Raw genomic sequence first — 23,700 nt, 5'->3', positions numbered from 1 at the left:
TACTGTTTTCCTTTGCTGTATTATTTGACTGCACCGGTGAGAGAAGGGAGAGAGGAGAGGGACCCACACCCAGCTGGGAGGATTTGGTCAGAGAACCGCTCATAAATATTGATGAGCACATCGGCTCCACATTAACGTTTGATGAAATGTTTCATGGGCCTGAACCAGTTTCCCAGATTAAGAAAATCCCGTCCATACCCACACACACTCCTTATTTTCTCTCCAAACTTTGGTTTGTGTTCCATAGACACAGACATAGAAGAGCTTTGAAATTGACCTTTTCTTTTTATCTTTATTCTCTTCTCTGTTGCCTCTGTTGTGCCAGTGACTTCAGAGACAATGTGGTAGAGAAATGCCAGGATTAGGCCTCACCGAAATCCAAGGATAGCAAAATATACAGGTTTCTTATGTCGGATTTTATCATCTGCACCTAATTATCAAAGTTCAGGATTACCATTTGGAAGGAATTTTTCAAAAACATCTGCTCTTCAAAACATAAGCATTGCTAAAATTTCCCTCTCCCAGAATTTCTAAGGCAAGCCTTTCACAAAACATAAGGAAATGGGGAGATTTCTCTTTCCTTGGTGGTGGAGGAGCTGGAGAGGGATTGGATCAATTAGCCTTGTCTGTCTCTTGCCTGTTGTCGGCAACCATCCTCAGCACCAGGGCCGACACAGCCCAGTCTCGCCTTGGACGTTCGGCTGTTGAAACTGTTGGTGACAAACACAAAATTCCAAAGGAAACCAAATCAAAGTCTTCTGATTGAAAAGATGTGTGGGCGACTCGCTAAAGGTTTCGAGTTCTGACCTATGCAAATGCTATTTAAAGAGGCAATAACAACTGAAACAGACACAGAGGAATCAGGCATCTGCCTTGGGACGTGGAGATGGGAATGATCAGTGGAAAAGGAAAGCCAAACTGACACAGGCAGGAAAGGCAGGAGATTCAAAGAAGGATAATGAGCCCATTTCTACCAGATCACATGTCGTCATGACTGAGGGTCTGGACCTGGCATCCCTTTAAGAGACGAGAAAGTCAGGGCTCACCAATAGCTGCAGAAGGAATTCCCATCTCAGCAGAGGTGCTTTTCTCAAGAAAGACAAGAGCAGCCAGTGAAGCCAGGCCTCCCTAAGCCTGAGTAACTACCTGGGCAACTCAGCCTGAATCTGTTAGGTCCTGGAAGGGCTTCCCACAGCACATGACAACAAGATGTGTGCCAAAACAAAGGAAGGAAAAGGTACTCAACAGACATGGCAATGCCTGCCCCCCAGATTGGCCTGAAATTGGTGGTTCAGTCTTCTGGGGGCAAATTGCTTGAAGCTGAGTCTCTTTAGACAAAGGAAAGATCTAGTCTCAGAAGTGTTAGGATGGTTTGTTGAAAGCAGACCAGTTTCTCATAGCAGGTCCCCTATCAGAGGACGGAGACTCCAGGAGTCAGCTGCAAACTCAGACACCAGAAAGGGCTTTTGATGTCTGAACACTACCAGGGTTCAACAAGCCCACGCCTAACCAGCCCCAGCCCCATGTGACCAACAAGGATGAAGTCAACCTTGCTTGGCATTGCTCTCTCTTCATTCCACTGGCACAATGTAGCCACTGCCGGGACATACTTTAAGAATCACTTTAAGATTGCGCATTGATTATCTAAATGGCTAAATACCTATGTGAGCTTTTAGATTTATTTAAGTAAGCTATGTCTGCTTCCACTTCACAAGGGAAGAAAATCTGGATGATGCAAAAGAGTTTTTTTTTATTTATTTATTTTATTTTATTTTTTTAAGGAGGGATTTTGAGTCCCAACTCTTAACTCTTAGTTGTCAACAGTACAGAGAATTAATATTTCCTTTGTTTGCCAACACTAACACATGGCTGAGTCTGGACTGAGTTCTTACCTGGTCTCTGGGGGTTCAGGCTGGGCTGCCTCCGTAAGGCGGAGACTCAGCTTATCTGTGGGTCCAATGGCTTTCTGGAGATGGCAGACCTGCCCAGAGTTGTACATGGCATGTCCCCCGTGCATGTGTGTGAACCAATCCAGACCTAAGTGCTCTGTCCCTCCACCAAAATAATGCACAATCCTGTCCACATCCTCATACTGGTGTCACACAAGGAAAACCTCCAATAACCAACCAAGGGATGCAATAACACACTTTTCAAACAGTTCAGAAGAGTTTTACAACAGTTTTCATCTATAAAGATTAAATCCTCTAAGACACCAACCTCTTTTTTCTGGTCCCTCATTGATTTTCCTATCCACTGAAGACGGTGTTATTTGATGGCTGTGGGAAGAACAGCAAAGCTCAAACAAGGTACTTGGTCAGAAGACCATTTTCTCTTCTCTAAAGAACAGGTTAAGCTGGCAGAGATAACGTCTCCTAATTTGCTTACAGTTTCTATAATGTTAGACATTTCCACTGGCAAAAGTTGACTTTCCGTCAAAATCCAATGCCTGTGACATCAATTTGCTTCTACAAACAATTATCTTAAATAACCTGCACTTGTACATAGCATTTCTGTGGGAGATGATCAAATACTCCAAGTTTTTTTTCCCAATATTTTCATCCCTTGCTGGTCATAGACTTAAAAGCTTGAAATAGAATTTCGTCTTCTACCAATTTTTTCCCATTTATGTTCAGGAAATATTGATTTTTTTTAAACTGGAGTTTTAATGGACCTTGAAATTAACATGGCTTTTATTTCCTTGCTATAACACCATCATCATTGATGATGTCACTATGTCTCCTAGAAAAATGATTGGCCAATGGCTGGCATTTAGAGTCTAAGCACTAGGGAGATATCAACATTACCGTATTTGCTCATACATGGTTCCTCCCACCCTAAAGGAATTATCCTGCTTCAAAGAAATAGTTGGGGCCAGGCGCAGTGGCTCACACCTGTAATCACAGCACTTTGGGAGGCCGAGGCAGATGGATCACGAGGTCAAGAGATCGAGACTATCCTGGCCAACATGGTGAAACCCCCGTCTCTACTAAAAATACAAAAATTAGCTGGGCATAGTGTCATGTGCCTGTAGTCCCAGCTACTTGGGAGGCTGAGGCAGGAGGAGAATCACTTGAACCTGGGAGGCAGAGGTTGCAGTGAGCCGAGATCATGCCACTGCACTCCAGCCTGGTGACAGACTGAGATTCTGTCTCGAAAAAAAAAAAAAGAAAGAAAGAAGAAAGAAAGAGAGAGAGAAAGAAAGAAAGAAAGAAGAAAAAGAAAGAAAGAAAGAAAGAAAAAGAAAGAAAGAAAGAAAGAAAGAGAAAGAAAGAAAAAGAAAGAAAGAAAGAAAAAGGAAGAAAGAAGAAAGAAAATAGATAGTTGGGTGACAACAATGGAAACTTTTTCTAAACCAAGTTGGCATGATTCTCTCACAAAATCTCAGCCTGGAGCCCAGGATGTGGCCAGGACATCTGCATTTTTCAAAAGCACCAAGTCAAATATTTCTGATCTGCAGTGGGATTTGTCACTATCTGTTTCCAGCACATTCCATACACAGCTTATCAGAGTTCACACACACTTAGTTGATGCTGAATGGGTGGCCCTCCCTGGATGATGATGGGAAATAAGTGGAGGCAAAGTCCAGGACAGACACTGCACCTGAGCAGAACCGCCAGAGCCAATCGCTCCCAGCCCCAGGCAGAGGGCACAGTGTGGAGGGGCCGAGGGCCGTGGGAAGCTGACTGCAAGAGTGGGCGACTCGAGGTCTCCCACCATGGTTCCTAAGGCCATGGGCCCGTGGGGAGAAGGAGAGGGTCTGCCGCTGGTCAGGAAGGGAGGGCAGGGCCTAGTGGAGGAGTCTGCATCTGCAGGACTCAAAAAGGAAAGGAAGAAAATCCAGGGAAGATGCTGGAGGGAGCCCACATTCCATGGACAAAAGCCAACCTCCTCACCTCACCAGAAAGCCCTCCCTGGACCAGGGGCTGCTGTTTCCACCTCCTCAGTCTCCACTCCCCGCTGTGCCAGGTCCCACCTCTGACCCCCTTGCAGCTCCCTAGACCTGCTGTGTTTTCTCTCCTTAGATGTCTGGAGACTCTGCCAGATCACTCTCCCTGCACCCTGACCATGCCATCCTCACCCACCCACAATCTGCCATGCCAACCCTATGCAGCTTCAGGTCCCTGCTTCCACATAACTCCTCCTTGACCAGCCCGCCACACATTGACCCCACCATGTCTTGGACGCTGACCCCATCTGCATGCAGGCAGAGTCCCCTTGAAGCTGTCCTACCATCCAGACCCCTGGAAGGGCCTGGCCCGTCTTCACTGATACATAGGGACAGGCTGTGTCTGAGCAAACAGAGGAATGAACAGAGAAGGCAGGCGTGGAGATGGGGCAGCTGGCTGGGAGCTTCCAGTGGAATTAGCAGTAAGAGAAGCCGCCATTGCCGGAGAGCACAGAGTCCCCAGGCCCCGCTGGAGCAAGAGGTGAGCTTGCATCCCCAGGCATGCTCCTCGTCATCCACTCAAGCCCTCAGGCCCTGGCCTACTGGTCTGGCCTCCTAACTAGAGGGCCCCAGAGTCCAGGGCACCCAGCCTCAGGCTTCCTGCTTGGAGAAGATGGAGCCCAGGCCAAGCGGGAGTGCAGAGGTTTCAGTGTGTGAGTACCAGAAGCACAGTTAGATCCACTGTGCCTGGAGCCCTGTACACCAATGACAAAGATGACAATCCGGCATTCATTGTCTTAGCCTACACAAGGCCTGAAGAACACTCAGGCTGCCCTGGCAGAGCTGACCACCCTGAGCTTATTGTGGGGTCCCCACAGAAGAGTTGGCCTCCACTGAGCAGGGGAATCCTCCTGTGTGTCTGCAGTAGGCTGCTGAGGAGTCCTGCAGCCTGGCATGGGCAGGAATGGCCACGGGGCGGTGGGCTGCACTGGGAGGCAAAGGCAGTGGGCTTGACCTGGCTTTGGAGCGAAGGACATCCACAGGCTACTGTGGGCCCACAGGGGACAGTGCACACCGGCCAGCTCACCTGGGCTCCCGGAGGCTTGACCAATCACCGGGGAGAGAAGACAGAACTCAGAGCCGGGAGGAGGATCGAGGCTGACAGCTTCCTCTCTCTCATAAGACTTAATGGATGGGTCTGCAGCGCGTGAAGGCACAGGGATTTCTGCGGGGGCCACATCTTTTATTAATCACAGAGTTGTGGAGTTGTGGGGTCCCCTTTCAAGGACAGCCCAAATCTAGAGAAATGCCTCCCCAGAATGTAACAATTTCAAGGACAATTAAATCCAGAAAGTAAACCGCCACCCAGGTCGCTTGCACCCTCTGGCATTCTGAAAGCCTGCATCCAGCTGAAGCCATCTGCAGACTTCTGTTAGGCACCATCCAGCACGGTGGCCAACTCCCAGCCCTCCCTGCACCTGTCCTACCAGGACAGGGGTGCCCCAGTGTGGTCCCTGTCCCCACTGGGCAGCAATGGTGAGATTCGTTTGTCAGATGGGAAGTTGCAAGGAATTAGTCAGTGACCTGCCTGAGTAACCCAGCGAGCAGGCCCAGGAAGTTGTTGCTATGATGACCACCCCCCCACCCCCGGTGCCTGTGCTGTTGATTCATGCAAGGTCCCAGGAAAAACTGTCTTTCCATTTTGTGGGTAAGGAGATGGAGGCCTTGGATCTCAGTCGTGTGATCAGAGACAAAGGTGGGACACATGGAGGCCTGGTTGAATTCCTGTAACTGCATCTGCCGGGCCCCCATCTCACAGGAGCTGTACAGCACAGCTGGATGAGAGGAAGCCCCCACAGAGAGCAGGCCTGCCTTGCTGGCGGGATTCCAGAAGACTCCATTGGAAGGATGTACGCGCCATGGGCGTTTCTGGCTATGGGGTGGTGGCCCCTCCCCACACTCCATGTGGGCTCTTGCCTTGAGAAACACATTGAACTCCAAACCCCCTGCTGCCCTTCCTGCCCTGCAAGCTCCAGGTCCTTGGAAAACACACCTCCTCTGGCCTCAGTTTCCTTCACTGTTACCAGGACAAAATAGGGTTTGTAAGCATTCAGGGCCCAGCCAGCTGCCAGCTCCCAGCCCCCAGCTCCCAGCCAACCTTCTGCCAGGCCGCAGGTCTGTGCTAGAGGAGAGCTGTGCAGCCAACCCTGGGGCGTCTTCAGAGGCCTGTGTCTGGGTGCTCCTTGAGGATGAGCCATCCGGCCTGGGACATGCCCGGAGGAAACACTCCCAGCCCTGGCATGGTCCAGGCCTAGAGGCCGCATCTCACTTTCCTCTAGGCTTTTGGCCCGGGGACTGACCCCTTCCATGGACTTACGTGATGGTTTTTCTGCTCAGTGTATGCCAGCTCCTCCGTAGGGACCTTCCAGTGATGGGGGAGTCAGCCGCGCAGGGGGCAGGGCCTGAGTGTTCTGCAGGACCTTGTATAGGCTGAGACAAGTCAGGTAGAAGCGATGGCATCTCAGCCCCAGAGAACAGCAGGGAAGGGGCAGGGGAAGCCCGGGGCCCATCTCCTCCCTGTGGATTGGAGTGGCGCCTGTGGGTGTCCTCTCGCCACCTAAGGGTGGGGTAAGCTGCTGGTTTCTGCACTCTGGTGTCTTTTGATGAAGAGCCCCCACTGGCGTTCTGTTGATTCAGTGGGGGAGTCCCGGAGAAAACACCCAGCCACAAATGATCCAAGCCGACTTGGGGAGATGGGGTGCTGAGGACAGTCACCAGTGGTCTTCCAGCCACTCACCTCCTCCCGCACTCTGAGCATGGCTCGCACGGCATTCAAGCCTGGAAAGTTCTTCCAATGCTGCCTGCCTTGTCAGGGCAGGTGAACACATGTCACCCTACAGTCTAGCTCCAGTTAGTGGAGGGGGTCCCCCGTCATGTTAAGCGATGTTCGTAGCCACAGAGGCACAGGGTGCCCGCCCACACTCTGCAGTGAGGTGGCACACTGGAATCGGGCTGGATGGGTACCACAGGAGAGACATGGGCACAGAGGAGAGCACCCACACCCAGGGAGGGTGGGGACATGGCTGAGCTGCCTGGAGCATGTGGACTCCACTCTGCTTTCACACCACGGATAGCAGGACGGTGCCTCCATAGTAGGCAAATGGGCTGACTGATGACAGCAGCAAGGCTGCACCTGCAGCAGGCTCAGGCTGGTCCTTTGGGAAGAACACCAGTGAGTGCCAGATGCCGCTGGCTGATGGGAGACCCCACGTTGAACTTGGGCTTCAGCGTCTTATGCAGGGGCTTGGGAGGTTACATGGTTCAGCAGTTACGATTGTTCACCTGAGAGGTTGCTGGACTTCTCAGCCACAGTTTGTTAAATTTGCAAATGCCCTTTGGGAACTGTCTGGGGGAAAGGTCTATAAACGTAATGTCCAGATTACGAGGGGAGTAAAGGCTGATATTCCATCTGCTTCATACCTGCTGACCTCAGACTCCACTGGCTCCAGTCACCATCTTATCTGGGGAGGGGATGAGTGAGATCTACCAGGGTCAGGTACCACTGCCGTGTGCAGGCTGCAGCCTTCAGGGGTGGAAGGTGGGGGAGCTGCAGGGATTTTACTACCGGGGTCCCCAGCACTGTAAAGTCCCCCATGTGCAGAAGGAAGCTCTGGAATGAGACAGAGGACTTACCCACTTCTGGAGCATTAAGAAAGAGTCCTGGAAGGGCCAAGTCACCTTCCAGAAATCAAGGAATTAATCATCAAACAAGCTCCTCTCTGTGGGCTTGGGAGCACTTCCTCCCTGGCTGGAGGTTTTTCTAAGCTGGTATTTTCAACCAGAGTTGAGGAGGCACTTTAGCCAGCTTTGCTATAGGAACTGAGATGGCTTCAGGAGCCCGCTGGAGGTTCCCAGTCCCTCATGCATGGCCGCTGCGTTCTCCACCTGTTCACACAGGGCCGGCCCAGGCCCTGCCCCACTCCCCCAGGTGGCTGTGAGGAGCTTCTGGCCCTGCTTCCCGGCTCCTCCCCAGGCCCACGCTGATGGGGTGGGAGTGCTCCCTTCCACATTTACAGGGAAGCCCGATGCAAATCATCTAAGAAGAAAAAATGTGACAACTGCACCCAATCAATTTCCTCTTGCAAAGCGGGGAAAATGCTCACGTTGTGTGAGTGAATGCCTTTCCAGCTAAGCAGAAAATTTAGTGAGTTGCTGACTGTCCTTGACTCCACAGCACTTCTATAAAATATGCACATCAGCAGAGATGTTTTCCCTAACGACGCTCTGGGAAATTACATTAAATTTCCAAATGATCCCCTGCTTTCCCGTGTTGCCCACAGAGACTGGCACCAACAGCACCGTTAAGTGGAGGTAGAGTCGCTGCCTGTTCCCACTGCCTTTACGAGAGCCAGGGATCAAATATTTTTTCACAGTTTTATGTGGATAGTTTCATGAAAATTGATCAGCTCTAAAAAGCCACAGTCCAAATGAAGCTAAGGTTAAAGATAATTTATACATGATATTCCTAATTTCATTCCGAGCCCTTTTATTACCACGCAGGCCTTTATGACTTTAAAGAAAATGTCAGTGGCGGCAAATGACATTGTACTGAATAATCTAGTTATGAGGGAAAAGACATTTTAAACTATTCCGCAGCAGCATTGCTGAGTTCTGCTGAACGTACACTTCTCCCCGGCACAGCTGTCCAAAATTCCTACGTTTTTAACTCCCTTTTCACGACAGTTACATGAAATGTAGGATTTGCTGGTTCCTGTTTATCCTCTCCCCGACCCGTTTTGTTTCCCTCAGATTCTTCCTGTAGATGTAAGTATCTTTTAAGGCCCCATTTTTCCATCTATCAGCAAGAAAGGGAAGCTTGAAGCTATTAGCAAGTCAGATTCCAAAGGACCTGAGTCCGGCAGCACAGGAGATGGACAGATGGACACAGCCATGCTGCAGGCCCAGTGTCACAGCAATCACTATAGGCCTTCTGCGGGCCAGGGGGTGCCTCGCTCTGCAGCTGGGCTGCTCCTGTGACCTGAAGGTGGGGGAGCACTGCCTGCAAGTCTCACTAGAGCCCTTGACTCTTCCAAACTACAGAGGCTTCCAGACAGAGGCTGCCAGGCTGGCTGTGCCCTGCAGGGCCTCTCGCTCCTCCTGTACCTGTGGTTTCTCATCTGTTGGACAAGAGAGCCTCACCTTTTGCTAAACTTCAATTGCAAGGAAGAGTGAGTAAAGAGGAGCTTCCCGAGAAAGGCTGGGATTGATGACACCTCCTAGTGCCCTGGTCTCTGCCTCAGCCCCGACCCCTTGATGCTGGATGTCATGCCTGGCAGCCCCACGGAGGCCACCAACTGCACAACAGAAAGAGCAGGCACCTGGGATCCTCGGCTGCCTTCCCAGAGGGTGGCTCTGGATGCCCAGGTTGAGACAGGCAGAGTGAGCAGGGTGTGCGCATGGAGTCTGGCTCCTTCTGGGCACCTGGGCAGCCCTCAGCATCTTCTCCCTCACCTGCCACTTCTCCCCCGGTCCTCAGTGCTACGTGTGGCTATGTCAGAACATGATGACCTTGAATTGAGTCACACGAACTGACACTGGCTCTTCTGTCAAATCGTCTAGCAACCTTCCCAAAGACAAAAGCAACAGCAACTCATGTGCATATACTGTGGGCTCTGCCTCAGGTCCAATTTCACCCCGATAACCCCATGATGTGGGGGGGTCTTGCTTTATCTCCATTTCACAGGTTGGAAAAGGAAGGCTCAGAGAGGTGGGGTGGGCTGTGTGACTCAGGGCCATGCTCCCACCCAGCTCTGTGCCTCTCCAGCCTCTGTATCTGAAAATTGAGGCTGATGACAGCCCTCTCAGGACCACTGCAAGGAACAAGTACACACCGTTCAGAACAGGGGTTCCAAGCCTCAGCAGCCCCGGTCGATCTTCTCCCACAGCAGCAAGGATGCTCGGCCACCTACTGCCGCCACCGGGGCCTTGGGTGACATTACTTCTCAGAAGTGTATTTAGCCCCTGCCTGGGGATGGGCTGGAGAGCTTTTAATCTCCTTATCCGAAGTTACAGCAAGTTCTGTGCCAGTGTCCCCTTCCCCAGAGCTCCCAGGCCCCACCTTCACAGCACAGGTCAGCAAACAGGTGCATGGACCATATATGCTCAGAAAAGCTGCAACGAGCATGAGTACATGCGTGTGCACACACATGCACAAACACACACACGGGGACTAGTCTAGAAGCTTCTATCAGAAAATATACACCTTAATTTCAGCACACATATATATTATTAAACAATTCACTTTGTGTTTATGCATAGTGGAGGACCCCAGGACTAGGGCGGTGCTGTGGATTCCACAGGTCCAAATCGAGCCTGTGGCTTCAGTCTCCTTGCTGTCCAGAGATCTTGCCCTTTGTCCACCTTGATGGGGGCTCCTGGGCTGGCAGTGAGAAGAGCCCCACTCTCCAGAGCAAACTGGCCTCGCTGAGCAAAAGGGAGGCCAGTGACTTGGGAGGCTGAATTCCTAACACCTCCAGGGCAGCCCTACAGGAACAGGTGTTCATCTGGAAATCCACTTCCATGAAATGTCAGTGGGTCCTTCACTGAGTGCAAGCCCAGAGTCTGCTGATCTGCACACACAGCATCTGAGTGGGAAATCGTGGGCTTTCTTAGGAAAACCACATACTGGATGTTAATTTCCTTCCTTGACAAAGCAGAAGATCAATTAGAGGCAGAATGTGATTCTACCACAGCTACTTTCCAGAATGTATTCTCTAAGCTTCCTCCCTCCAGTCCCCATCTGGCTCTGTCAAAATGGGTTTTACTTCATCAGAAATATGCTGTGAAGTTCCCCATTAGATCATCGATTGCTGAATCCTTGACAACATCCATGCACACCTCATGCTAACAAAGACTCTGAATTTAGTACCAAATAGCAAGGAAAGGAAATTAACCAGTGCTTCGAAACCTGGCAGGAAATTTGAATTTAAATCCCTTTCTGGGGTGGGCCCCTTACAGCAGCTTCTGAAAACCGCACTGCCCCAGCTGGACAGACCCCATGTAGGCTCCAGCCTGGCTGCACAGGGGCTGTGGGTAAGGGGCTCCCCAGATTCATGCCTATCCCTTCTTCCTGCCTGTGCCCACAGAGCAGCCCCTGGCTGAGTCATGGACTCAAGCACTTGATATGGTTTAAATATTTGTCCTCTCCAAATCTCATGTTGAAAGTGATCCCCAGTGTTGGAGGTGAGGCCTAAGGGGAGGTGTTTGGGTCATGGGGGCAGATCTCTCATGAAGGGTTTGGTGCCCTCTCCTTGGGAATGAGTTAGTTCTTGCTCTATTAGTTCATGTGAGAGCTGGTTGTTGAAAAGCGCTTGGCATCTCTCTTGCTCCTCTCTTGCCATGTGACACCCGATCCCACTTTGCCTTTTGCCATGAATGGAAGCTTCCTGAGGCTTCTCCAGAGGCAGATGCTGGTGCCATGCTTCCTGTATAGCCTGCAGAACCCTGAGCCCAAATAAACCTCTTTTCTCCATAAATTGCCCAGACTCAGGTATTCCTTTATAGCAACACAAAACAGACTAACGGTGCACTCCAGACCCTTCTGTGAAACTGAGGAGTGATGAGAGGGATTCCTCCTTCTACTCCTTCCCCCACTGAGCAGAGGGGCTCCCAAATCTTCCTGGGAAGTGGGGGACCATCTAGGAATCCCAGGGACAGAGATTGGCAGTGTCCCCTCTGCAAATAAGAAGTGAAGACAATGTGCTCAGCCCACAGGGAGAGAGTAGCTTCTCTGAGTCACTGTGCATGGGCCAATCCTGATGAGAGGGCAGGCACCAGGGCTGGGCTTTCTAGCCAGGGTTGAGGCTCTGTGCCCTCTGCCAGAGGTGTCAGCCAGCCCTAGGGCTGTGGAGTCCATGACTCATTCATGGGAAGAATGTCCTCTCACATTGGCTTCCTCTAATCCATGAGCATTTGAGCTACAGGAAGGCAATAAACATTTGCTGAGCAGCAAGTAATAGCCAAGAACTTCACATAATTTCACTTAAACCAATCATAGTTTTGCAAGGATTGATTTCTTCCCATTTAACACATGAGAACACTGAGAATTGCAGAAGAAAAATTTTAGCAAAACATCAAAGCTACCAAGTGGCTGCAGCCAGGGTTCAAGCCCTGGGCCATGTAGCTCCAAAGACACTACCCTTCCTGGCTTGTTGTCACAGATAATGGTAGACAAACAATAGAGACGTGGTCAGAGATCTCACTCATTCCTCACCACAGCACCCAGCAGAGAGCCCTACACTGTTTACATTAATAAACCAACACCCCCTCCCCCAAGGTGTAGATCAAGATGCCCAATCCATAGAGCACTGGATGACTATTGACGACCACTAATTTACTGACCGAGTTGTCAAAGATGATTGGGAGGCTGCTTTGTTGGGCAGGACATTGTGGTAGCATCCTACAGGCAGCCTCACATGTGGATGCACTGTGTGGCTGAAGTGGGGAGAGAGGCAATGCTTTCCAGAGGTCTTTTCCTAAAGGAAGACAGTGAACATTCTCTTCTGTATGAGGGAGATCTGGAACTATTTTATTTGGCTCTGCAGAGAGGTACATAGTGTAGGCAAGTGACTCTTCATGTCAGCAAAGAATGCTTTAATCAGCATCTGTTCATTTTACCCAAAGCATCCGAAAGATGTTTGGGCATTCTTCATTCCGTTGTCCAGAAGAAAGCTCTAAATCCAAAAACTGTTAAGCTCTGAGATGGTTCAGAACTTCCTGAGGGAAACTGAATGTGTCAGGAGTGCAGCCACAACACTAGGCAGGCCCTGCCCCACCAGCCATCAGCCCTGAGCTGGGCTGATCAGTGGCAGCTGAAGGGTCCATATGCATAGAATCATTGCCGGTGTTCTCACATGAAAACCAACACACACAAGAGTCAACATTGTCCTCAAGCCACTTTTCATAAAATTGGGTAGAATAACAACGCCAAGAGGGCCCTTAACAACTCAGAGGGGCACTGAACCCAGAGATAAGCATGATCAGTGATCAGCAAGGGACCCTCCACTATAACCCAGGCCTGCAACATCCTGGCCAGATTACTCTGACCACCAGCCTAGGTGTGTGGCAGCTATGAATTAAGGCCTTGGCAGCCAGCTGCAATGCTAAGATCACTGTGTATATGCCTAAATTTTAGCAACATGCTGAGATAGTGTTATTCTTTTCTTTTCTTTTCTTTTTTTTGAAATGGAGACTCACTCTGTCACCAGGCTGGAGTGCAGTGGCACAGTCTTGGCTCACTACAACCTCTCCCTCCTGGGTTCAAGCAATTCCCTTATCTCAGTCTCCTCAGTAGCTGGGACTACAGGTGCACGCTACCACATCCAGCTAATTTTTTGTATTTTAGTAGCGATGGAGTTTCACCATGTTGGCCAGGATAGTCTCCATCTCCTAACCTCATGATCCACCCACTTCAGCCTCCCAAAGTGCTAGAATTACAGGTGTGAGCCACAATGCTGGGCCATTGTTCTTTGTTTTGAAGATTTAGCCTCTTAGAAGCCAAGTTTCTTGTTCAAGATCACAATGGTGATCAAGTGGTGAGGCTGCCTAGCATCGAAGCCTGCATCTTTAGCTCTGCACCATGGTGCAATCAATGACCACCCTGACCACAGTCCACCTAGCAGAGCTGGCCTCCATTCCTTCTGCTTCAAGCTCCTCTTCTGGATGAGAGCACAGTGAATAGACCACCAGCTTGTTTTTATGCAGGATGCATTCCTTTGTGTATTTTAACACGTTGAATCTATATATATGATAGAGAATTTCCAAATATTTTATGTATGCAATTATATGACAGAAGAGGAAGGAGGTCAATTGGCATCAATAAATGAGATGCGCTGGAAAGATCTGCCTTGTGAAATAGGGTCTGTGTTTTCCACAGTGGAATTTGTTTGATCTTGTATTCTGTTCTGCATGGCCATTGTGAAAATTTCTGGGCACATGCACAAGAATTAATTCACAACATTTATTAGCACAAAACCCAAGGTCAGATTGCCTTGGCTAACTCTTCCAGCTGCAGTGTTCCCATGACCTAGCCCCCACCCATGACTCGGTTGCAAGCCCAGGCCAGGCATGCCCCACACTCCAGAGCATACATACTGTTCCAAAGTAAAGCCATTTCTGAAGAGAGCCCACAGTGTCCCAGCCATGGGGATCTTTGGGTTAACTAGGGAAAGTTGTAGGTGTTAGCCCTCCTGTTGCATCATTCTAGCAAAGTTATGGAAAAGTGCTCTGAGATAACCCTCAGTTTTGCACTGCACAAGATACTAATTCATTCAGCAACTGTGTTCTCTTGGAACTAGAGCAACTGCCAAGTGAAGGGTTCCATTATGGAATGAGTGTGGGAAGACAAGCTGAACAGAGTACAAGAGGTTTCTTTCCTGCCTCACTTTTCAATACCTTTTTATGATAATGTATCTATCTCCAAGAGGGAAGTATAATAAACTATCTTCCCAAGTTTGTATGACAACTGGACCCTTTTTCTCCATAGGGGCTATGCCTTTTAGTCCATAGTCCATTTTATGTTGCTATAACAGAATACCACAGACCGGGTAATTTACAATTAACAGGAATTGACTTGGCTCACAGTTCTGGAGGCAGGGAAGTTCAAGAGCATGGTGCTGGCATCTGGTATGGGTCCTCATGCTACATCATCCCACGGTAGAAGATGGGGCAGCAAGAAGGTGCATGTGAGAGAGCAAGAAGCAAGAGGTGAACAAACTTGCTTTTATAACAAGCCCATTCTCCTGATAACTAACCCCCTCCCTCAGTAACATTAATGCATTCATGAGAGCAGAGCCCTCATGTCCTAGTTACCTCTCAATACTGTTGCATTGGCAATTGAGTTCCTAACACACAAACTTTGGGAAACACATTTAAACCATAGCACCATGTGAATAGGCTTGCAGAAGAGATTTAACCCACTTATGACATAAAGCTGCCCCAAAGTAGTCTCCAAGGGGAAAAGTGAAGGACAAACACATCATATCTAAGCATTAAGTGATAACCAACCTGGAAATGCCTATTAAACATTAGCTAGTTATAGTTTATAATTAAATGTAAGATGTTTATTTCTTTAAAAAGTATAAAATTTGTAAAACAAGGACATTCACTGTTATCCTTTATGAAATATGGGGATAGTTGGTTCTATAAATCACATTAGTGGGACAATTGGGGAAAGCTGAATATCAATGGGATCTTGATACTATTATACCAATGCTAAATTTCTTGAGTTAGATAATGGTATTATGCTTATGAAGGAAAGTTTCCTTCCTGTCTGGAGATGTAAGGTCAAGTCTTTAGTGGTGAAGTGACATATTTGCCACTTACTTTAAATGGTTCAGAAAGCACACATACAGAACCACATGGCAAAATAGAAGACAGAGGAAAAGGCTGTACACTGTTCTATTCTTTAATGCTCCCTGTGGGTTTGAAATTTTTCAAAATAAAAAGTTGGAGAAAGTTATACAATTGAGAATTAGAAGAAAACTTTGGGGTGACCAATTAGTTCAAAGTGGAAGCTGTACTGTGTCAAGTGGTCACATTTAGGAATCAAGGTTCTCTCTCCTCATCAGGTGTCTTCAAAATGGGCTAGCCAGGCTGGGCGCAGTGGCTCATGCCTGTAATCCCAGGACTTTGGGAGGCTGAGGTGGGAGGATCACCTGAGGTTTGGAGTTCAAGACCAGCCTAGACAACATGGCAAAACCCTGTCGCTACTAAAATCACAAAAGTTACCTGGGCATGGTGGCACATGCCTGTAATCTCAGCTACTTGGGAAGGCTGAGGCAGGAGGATTGCTTGAACCCAGGGGGTGGAAGTTGCGGTGAGCCGAAGTCCTGCCACTGCACTCCAGCCTGAGTGACAAGAGAGAAACTCCGTCTCAAAAAACCAAAAACAACAAAATAAAAAATGAGCTACTCAGTAGACGGCCATGTGTCCTTTTCCCAGTAGCACCTGAAATGTGCTGGGATGGCCACTTTCCATCCTGACTGACCTTATCACATTTGACACCATTCTAGGACAGCAGAACAAGATTCCCAGCAGCTCAGGTGACCTTCCTGAAGACACCAGCAGGTGTACAGTGGCCTAGCAGAGCCCTAGGAAGCTCCAGACTCTCAGGGTAACATTACCAAGGTCACAGACACAGAACAGAACTTTACAACATGTGCTTATATCCTTTCCAACTCTAAATTTTGTTTTTAGATTTTAGATTCTCTTACCACACACACACCCCAAAGGTAACTGTGTGAGAAGATTGGTATGTTAATCTGTTTGACTGAAGCAATCATTTTACTATGATATATCAAGATATGATGGTGTATACCTTGAGGATCTGCAATAAAAAATAAAAATTAAAAATAAAACAGGATGGCAACAAATTTCACCTGTCTTGCTGACTGTGATTACAATGATAATGACTGTCTACAAAGTAAGACTGAAAAACTCAAGAATGAAGAGCAAATTAGAAATTAGCAATGTCTGCAGTGGACAGGGAAAATGCAGAGCGGGAACATCTCATGAATTTGTGGACCTATTTCTTCAGAAATTTGGCAATGAGGAAGAAAGTCACCCTATTAATTTGCCTAGATATAACCATATGCTCTTCACAAACTTACTTTAAAAAAACCCTATGCTACCACTTATATGTGCAATCTAAAAACAAAAAGCAGAAAAGTAAACTCAGAAACAGGGTGTAGACTAGAAGGGTGGTGACTGGGGTTGTGCGTGGGGGGAAATTGGAAAATTTCCAATGAAATTTTACAGTGAGCAGTAGCTCACACCTGTAATCCCAGCACTTTGGGAGGGCGAGGCAGGCAGATCATGAGGTCAGGAGATCGAGACCATCCTGGCTAACAAGGTAAAACTCCGTTTCTACTGGAAAAAAAAAAAAAAATTAGCCAGACCTGGAGGCTCATACCTGTAGTCCCAGCTACTCAGGAGGCTGAGGCACTAGAATTGCTTGAACCCAGGAGACAGAGGTTGCAGTGAGCTGAAATCAAGCCACTGTACTCCAGCCTGGGCAACAGAGTGAGACTCAGTCTAAAAAAAAAAAAAAAGAGAAAAGGAAAAGAAATCGGGAAGTGTTGGTCAAAGGATAAAGTGTTTATTTATTAAATGAATAAGTTCTGGAAATCTTATAAGCAACATGGGAAGGAACTCTAGATAATAATACTCTATTGTTCATTTAAAACTTGCTGAGAGAGTAGATCCTAAACATTCTCACCAAAAAAGATAAAAGAAAGAAACCGACACAGTAACTAGGTGAGGTGATGGCCATGTAAATTAACTTGATTGGTGTCGTGATTTTGACAGTGTATGCATATATCAAACCACCATGTTGTGCACTTTAAATGTAAACAATTGTATTTGTCAAGTATACCTCAATAAAGCTGAAAAAATCAAGATGGATGTAAAAAAATAAAATGTTTAAAAACATAAGATAAATAAAATATCCTCACAACATATTCAACATGGGGCTAAATAAAAATAAAACCCAATAAACTAACACACATACAAGAAGAACAAAGAAGTCAGATACTGAGACATTGTTTTCTTGATCTTGGGGAAATACCGAGGCTCGAGGGCCAGGTTAAAATAACCAAGGCAATTTGATAAGTGGTTTCCTTCATGATTCCAAATTCACCTGCTGCTTCCCACTGGGCTTGAACTCCCAGATGAGCTCATACAAAGAGTGACAGGAGTGTGCACCCCACGAGTGGAGACTGGAGATCATGGCTGAGTGTCAGCCACCCTGGATTCCCACATGCCACCAAGCAGACCTGGGCAACCCATCGCTCCTCCAGCGGGCAGCACGGCAGAGGCCCGTGCCCTCAGAGTCTGCAGCATGAAAGCTGGGACTGGATCTAATTTGCCTGTAGATCCCTCCGGTTCCACGCTTGGAACCTAGCAGCCTAGTCACAAAGAAATTCTTCGATCCCTGTCTGCGGGTTCCCGGTGACCCTAGAAGAATATTCTCCTCTCTGCAGCTACACAGTCTGGGCCTATCTCCTCTTCCATTTTCTCCTCCTGCCTTTTCCTCACTTTAGCTTTTATTCCCTCAGGGAATTGCAATTGTCACCTTTGCAACACTTTTCCATGTATATTAGAAGCAAAACAGCTTTTAACTTCTCATGCATCCTGCAATGGCCCAAACCCTTAGTAACAACAACAACAAAAATCCCGCCAAACATTGACACTGGGCAGTGCAGCCCTGTGGGGGTCCTGAAGTGGTCCAAGAAAAGAGTAGTGCCTTCTGTTTAGAGGCAGGGGAGGAAAGAGGTGTTGCATTTCTTTCAATACCTCAAGTCTGATTTCTTGTTCAGTTGGATGAGCCTGGATCAGCAAACATGAACGACACCTAGCCGTCTGCACGTTGTTCAGTCATGCCTGGTCTTACCCGAGAAAAACTGTACGATATTTGTGTTTAGGGGACTTAAATATTTTCCCATCATATGGCCCAACTGAAAAAGAAAGTGACTCTTCTGCTCTTCAAGCTGTTTTACATTCTGGTAACAGAATAAATGCAAACAAAACCACAATGCATAGGATTTGATTATAAAAATATGAAAGGAGACCGACCCAGTAGTTCTTGAGTGCGCGAGCCCTCCCGAAATCCATGGAAGAAACTTCTGTTTGAACATCTGCATATTCAAATTCTCTTCATTTTCTTAAACTTCTCATTTAAGAGGGAATCACTCTACTCTCTCCATGTTCCTTAGACATTTCCCCCAATAATTTCATCCAATATTTTCTTTTATGCTTATCCTTGAGGCTTCATCTGGAAAGACTGACTAATGAGTGAAGCAGCTTACGGTAAAACATCTCTATTAAGTTCTCTTGGCTTTTTTAAGATAAAAAAAAAGAAGAGGAAACTTTTTCTTTCTCTAAATGCAAATCTTCCCTGTAACACTGTGCCTAATCTACTACAACTAATTAATCTGCTGGAGCTGATGAAATGTTACCTCTGCATTTTTTGTTCCTTGTATACAATTATTGTAACAGTGGTGAATAAATCAATATTCCCAATCCAACTGTAAAAAACAATCAAGAAAAGCAGTGCTTCTCAGGGAAAAAAACACCAAATAATATTTATTAACTCTGTCTCAATTCACAACAGAACCAAATACCATTCAGGCATTTTCTGCAAGTGTAATAAGCAAACTCAGATACATGATGAAGGTGGCACATGCCAATAATTTCACCATTTTACACTGCAGAGTAATTGAAGGATTTAATGAGAAACAAACCAATAAAAATAAATAGACCATGTTAGAGGAGGAGAAACAGATCTGAAATGGAAGTTGCTCCATTGTGAGTTTAGGGTTTTTTGCATGGTTTGTCCAAGGGAAAAAACAGGACAATCAGCTCTTATCCACTTCCTCAAATAAGAAAAAATCACACACAAGATTTTGTTTCTGCAGATAAAAACCCTGGCCATGTGAACTATTCGTTGTTAATCGGAACACGGCCCCTCCAACTACAGTCATGCTTCTCTCCTGAGATGCCTGACTGGGACAGGACCACCCTGTGCACTCAGCTAAGGAGCTGCTGATCCCACCAGTGGATTCCAGACCAAGACGAGCCTGACCTGGAGCTGCTGATCCCACTTCAACACTTGTTAGGATGCACAGTCCAGTCGGCAGCCCCCCAGTCAGCTCTTGGCTGCAGGGGAATCAAGAGCCTGGAGACAAAGAACTTGGAACATGGAAGGCCCCTTCAAAGAACAAGTCGGTGCCCCATAAATGCTGTGAGCAAACACAGATGGAGCCTTAATCTGTGCCTGTCTCTACACTGACAGATTCAGAGATAAACAAGTCACAGTCCCTTCCAAAGAGCTCATGGTCAAGGTCAAGGGTAGAAGAATATATCCAAAGGGTATCTTATGGGGCCAGTGAATGCAGTCCTCCAACTGTGAGACAGAAGGGCTTAGAAATGCTTCTGGGGGAAGAAAACACCAGGGCAGAGCAGAGGACATGCCAGGCAAGCAGGCTGAGCTGGGGAGGGGTGCGGGAGGGCGTGGTGAGTGGGCATTGCTGGCAAGGCGCTCCAAGTGTGCAAAGACACAGAAGTGTGAGCAGCCGTCCGCAGGAGAGAGGGACAATAAAATGAGAGACCGGTAGCCAGGGCCATTTTGGGAGGGGCTCTCACCTAGACCATCTCAGAGGAGCCTGGAGGCCATGGAAGGAAGAGATGGCTGGAAAGTAAACCTTCCATTTGCATGCAGGTGTGGGAGGGAGGAGCCCTGTGGTTACAGGGCTGGTCTCTTCCTGTCTTTGCACACATATGTGGGGGGGGGGGGTCAGCCTGCTCCAGCCCCTCTGGGTCCAGTGAAGCTCCTCCACGGTGGTACCCACCCCCAGGCCAGAGCTGATGCGTTTGCCACTCTGCCTAGGGTGGCGGGGTTAACCTGTCCAGGGATGTGTCTTGGTCATCTATCTGTACCATTATGATTGGAAAAAATGCAAACATTGACTATTTTCTTTAAACTCAGATTAGGAGAATCTGGCTTAACAGTGATTTCTCTAAGAGATCCTATTTTTAGCTCCTCTGTTTTGATGCCCTCCCCCACATGCACAATTGAAAACACTCGATTGTAATAAGTAATTGCCGGGTGGCAGCTCTGGGGGCAAGGGAGATGGAGGGGTCAAAGCACGTGGGCTGAGGGGTCCTCCCCAGACGTGTAAGGGTCCCGGCAGGGAGCAGGCTGCAGACCCTTTGATCACATCTTTGAAGAGCTCTTGAAGAGTATTGATGGGCTGAAACGTTTTATTTCCAAACCAAGTTCAAGTGTGCTGGTGTTGTGCCTGGGATGCAATAAGCAGGGGAGCTGGACATCTGTGCAGTGTGGCTGGGTGGAGAGGCTGCAGCCTCCCCACCGGGAAGCTCTAGGATCTGGAGGGGGAGCTGGCCCCTGGGAGGCATCCTCGACCACCTGTGCCAACCCTGGTCTCTCTTCCTTATCCTTCAGGGGATACTAAGAGGGAGTCCACTTGTATTGAACCTGCCCAGATCCACCCAGAAAAAGACTCCAGAAGACCAACCCCTTCTCTGCACACCCTCACCAGGAGCCACACTTCTGCACTTGAAGCTCCAGTCCTGGGGCCCAGCAGGGCATTTACAATTGAAGGGGATGAATTTAAGCATTTCTACAAGCTCCTTCAGAAGCAGGGGGAGGTGGAGGAGAAAGGAAGGAAGGAAGCAGGAGGAAGGAAAGAAGGAGGGAGAGGAGGAAAAAAGGAAGGACGGAGGGAGAGAGGAAGGAGAGGGGGAGGGAAGGAAAGGAAAAAAAAGGAAGGGAAAGAAAAATGGAAGGAAGGAATAGAGGGAGGAAGGGAGAGAGAGGGAGAGGGAGAAAGAGGGAGGGAGGAAGGAAGGAAGGTAGGAAGGAAGGAAGGAAGGAAGGAAGGAAGGAAGGGGAAGGGAAGGGAAGACAAAGGAAGGAAAAGGAGGGGAGGGGAGGGGAGGGGAAGGGAGGGGAGGGAGAGGGAGAGAGAGGAAGGAAGGAAGGAAAGAAGGAAGGAAGGAAGGAAGGAAAGAAGGAAGGAAGGAAGGAAGTGAAAGAGAGAGAAAGAAAGAGAGAGAAAGAAAGAAAGAAAGAAAGAAAGAAAGAAAGAAAAATAGAGAAAGAAAGAAAGAGAGGAAGAAAGGAGAGAAAGAAAGAAGGAAAGAAAGAAAGAAGGAAAGAAAGAAAGAAAGAAAGAAAGAAAGAAAGAAAGAAAGAAAAAAGAGAAAGAAAGAAGGAAAAGAAAGAAAGGGAGAAATGAAAAGAGAAAGAAGAGCAAGCTAGCTGTGGCTGCAGGGCCCTCCAGGAGAGGTGGCTGGGGGGACACAGATGCTGTGCAGGGCTGGCCTCCCCAGTGATACCAGGTCTCTCCTTGGGCTACAGAGAACAGCCGTGATCCCCCAAGAGACAGGAGTGGGTGATCCAATGGGCCCAGAAGGCCACCCCAACAAAGTTGGATTTCAGGACCTGGGGTGAACACCCACACCTTCGCAATCCCAGAGGGACCATAACGAAACACTACTCAGGGAAACATTAACAGGTCTTTTAATTGTAGAGCCATGAAGACTATTATAAAGCAGTAGTTCCGATTTCTTCATTTTACCTGTAAAACAGGAAACAAAAACCATTCTTCCGAGGCCTTGATGTGGGAAGTGACTTCCTGAGATCGCACAGCTAAGGAATGACAAGTTCCCCCCACCGCCTCCCCGCCACATTTTTCCAATCTAACCATCGCCTGCACCCTACCCCCGGGGTTACCTCAGAACACAGAATCTCTTCTGCTGCAGGCAAGTCTTCAGCCAGGTGTGCTGAGTGGAAGGTAGCCACATGGCCTGATGACAGGAGCCAAGCTTGCCTCAGCCTCCTGCCCTCCTCCTGCTGGATCAGAGATATTGCTGCTACCCTCCTGGGCCTCAGTGTTCCCATCTGGAAAATAGGAAGGCTGATAAGAAAGACTGAGACCCATAGACAGCTGAAGGACTGTGGGATGCTGAGAGTTGTCCTGGAGCCTGGGAATGACTGAAAAGTCAGGACGCCCCGCCCTGCTGCAGGCCACCCTGGAGGCCAGAGGAGCCCTATCCACTACCTCTGGGTTCCTCTGTGGGCTCCAGTGCCTTCGGGAAAGGCGAGCCATGCACAGCAGGGTGGGTTTCTCTGTTGTCCCTAGGAGGATGGCCCCTCCCCAGAGCAAAGCACATTTATAATAGGCCTCCTGCAGGACACAGGCTGGAGGCCCAGGGCCCAGGCAGACAGTGTGCGGAGCAGCAGAGAGCTTCCTCTCTGGACACACTACTTACTTGTCCAAGCTGCTCTCAGCCAGCCAGCCCGGGGACCCAGCCCAGGGACCCCAGCCTCTTCCAATTCAAGGCAGGGGCACAGCATTGAACTGGAAGCTCTGGCATGCCTGGCGATGTTGGTGCTTTCATGGTGGTGCATGGGGCAGTTCCGACAACATCCCTGAGAGGCCAGGGCTGACAGGGCACTCTGCAGAGAAGGAAACTGGCTCAGAGAGATGAAGCTGTTTACAGAACTACTTCCTGGGAGAGCTAAATTCAAGTCCAAGAATGGGTGCCTACAAAGCCCATAACCTCACGTTCTTCAACAGTGCAGGGCCACCAAGTCAGCACAGGCCCTCTAGGAAAGCCCATTAGATACCACTCGTGCTCGCAAAGACATCAGGCACACGTAGCTCAGGGATCGCAGTGGGGTGTGGAGTTAGTGTCCCTAGTGTTGAAGCAGCCATTGGATGGCCCAAGCTGGGAGCAATTGGAGGGGCTTCACGAGGGAGGCACTGTTTCCGGGCACCCCCACCTGGGCACTGTCTCAGCCACATGCCCCATCCACATCCTCCTGTGTCTGCTGCAAGTGAGTAGAGGAGGCTGGGGTGCCATGGGTGGCTGATCAAATAGGTCCCTGCCTCCAGACTCGGCTCCCAGGATAGCTCCTGGGCCAGAGCTCCATGTCTGACTTGAATCTCAACATCTCACCCCTCCATGCTAGACCGGGTCAGGGCAAGACCAGAAGCTTCCCAACCTTGGCCTCTACGGTGAGTGATGTAGAGGGCACCAGCAAGTCCCAGCCTGGGGGGGATAAGCCTGCAGAGAGGAGGTCATCTCTCTGCTCCTCTCAGGTTCCATGCTGGAATCTAGCAGCAGCTCAGGGTCCCCCGTGGGGTCACTACTCTCCCAACCTTGAATCTTCAAAAGCCAAGGAGGGGGTGGCCACACCTCGGCTGCCTGGAAGTTGGAGCTCCTGTTAC

Source organism: Hylobates moloch, unplaced genomic scaffold (assembly GCF_009828535.3).
Source record: "Hylobates moloch isolate HMO894 unplaced genomic scaffold, HMol_V3 SCAFFOLD_3, whole genome shotgun sequence".
Lineage (NCBI taxonomy): Eukaryota > Metazoa > Chordata > Mammalia > Primates > Hylobatidae > Hylobates > Hylobates moloch.
The sequence above is the reverse complement of the archived record's forward strand: the minus strand, read 5'-3'. Positions refer to the sequence as shown.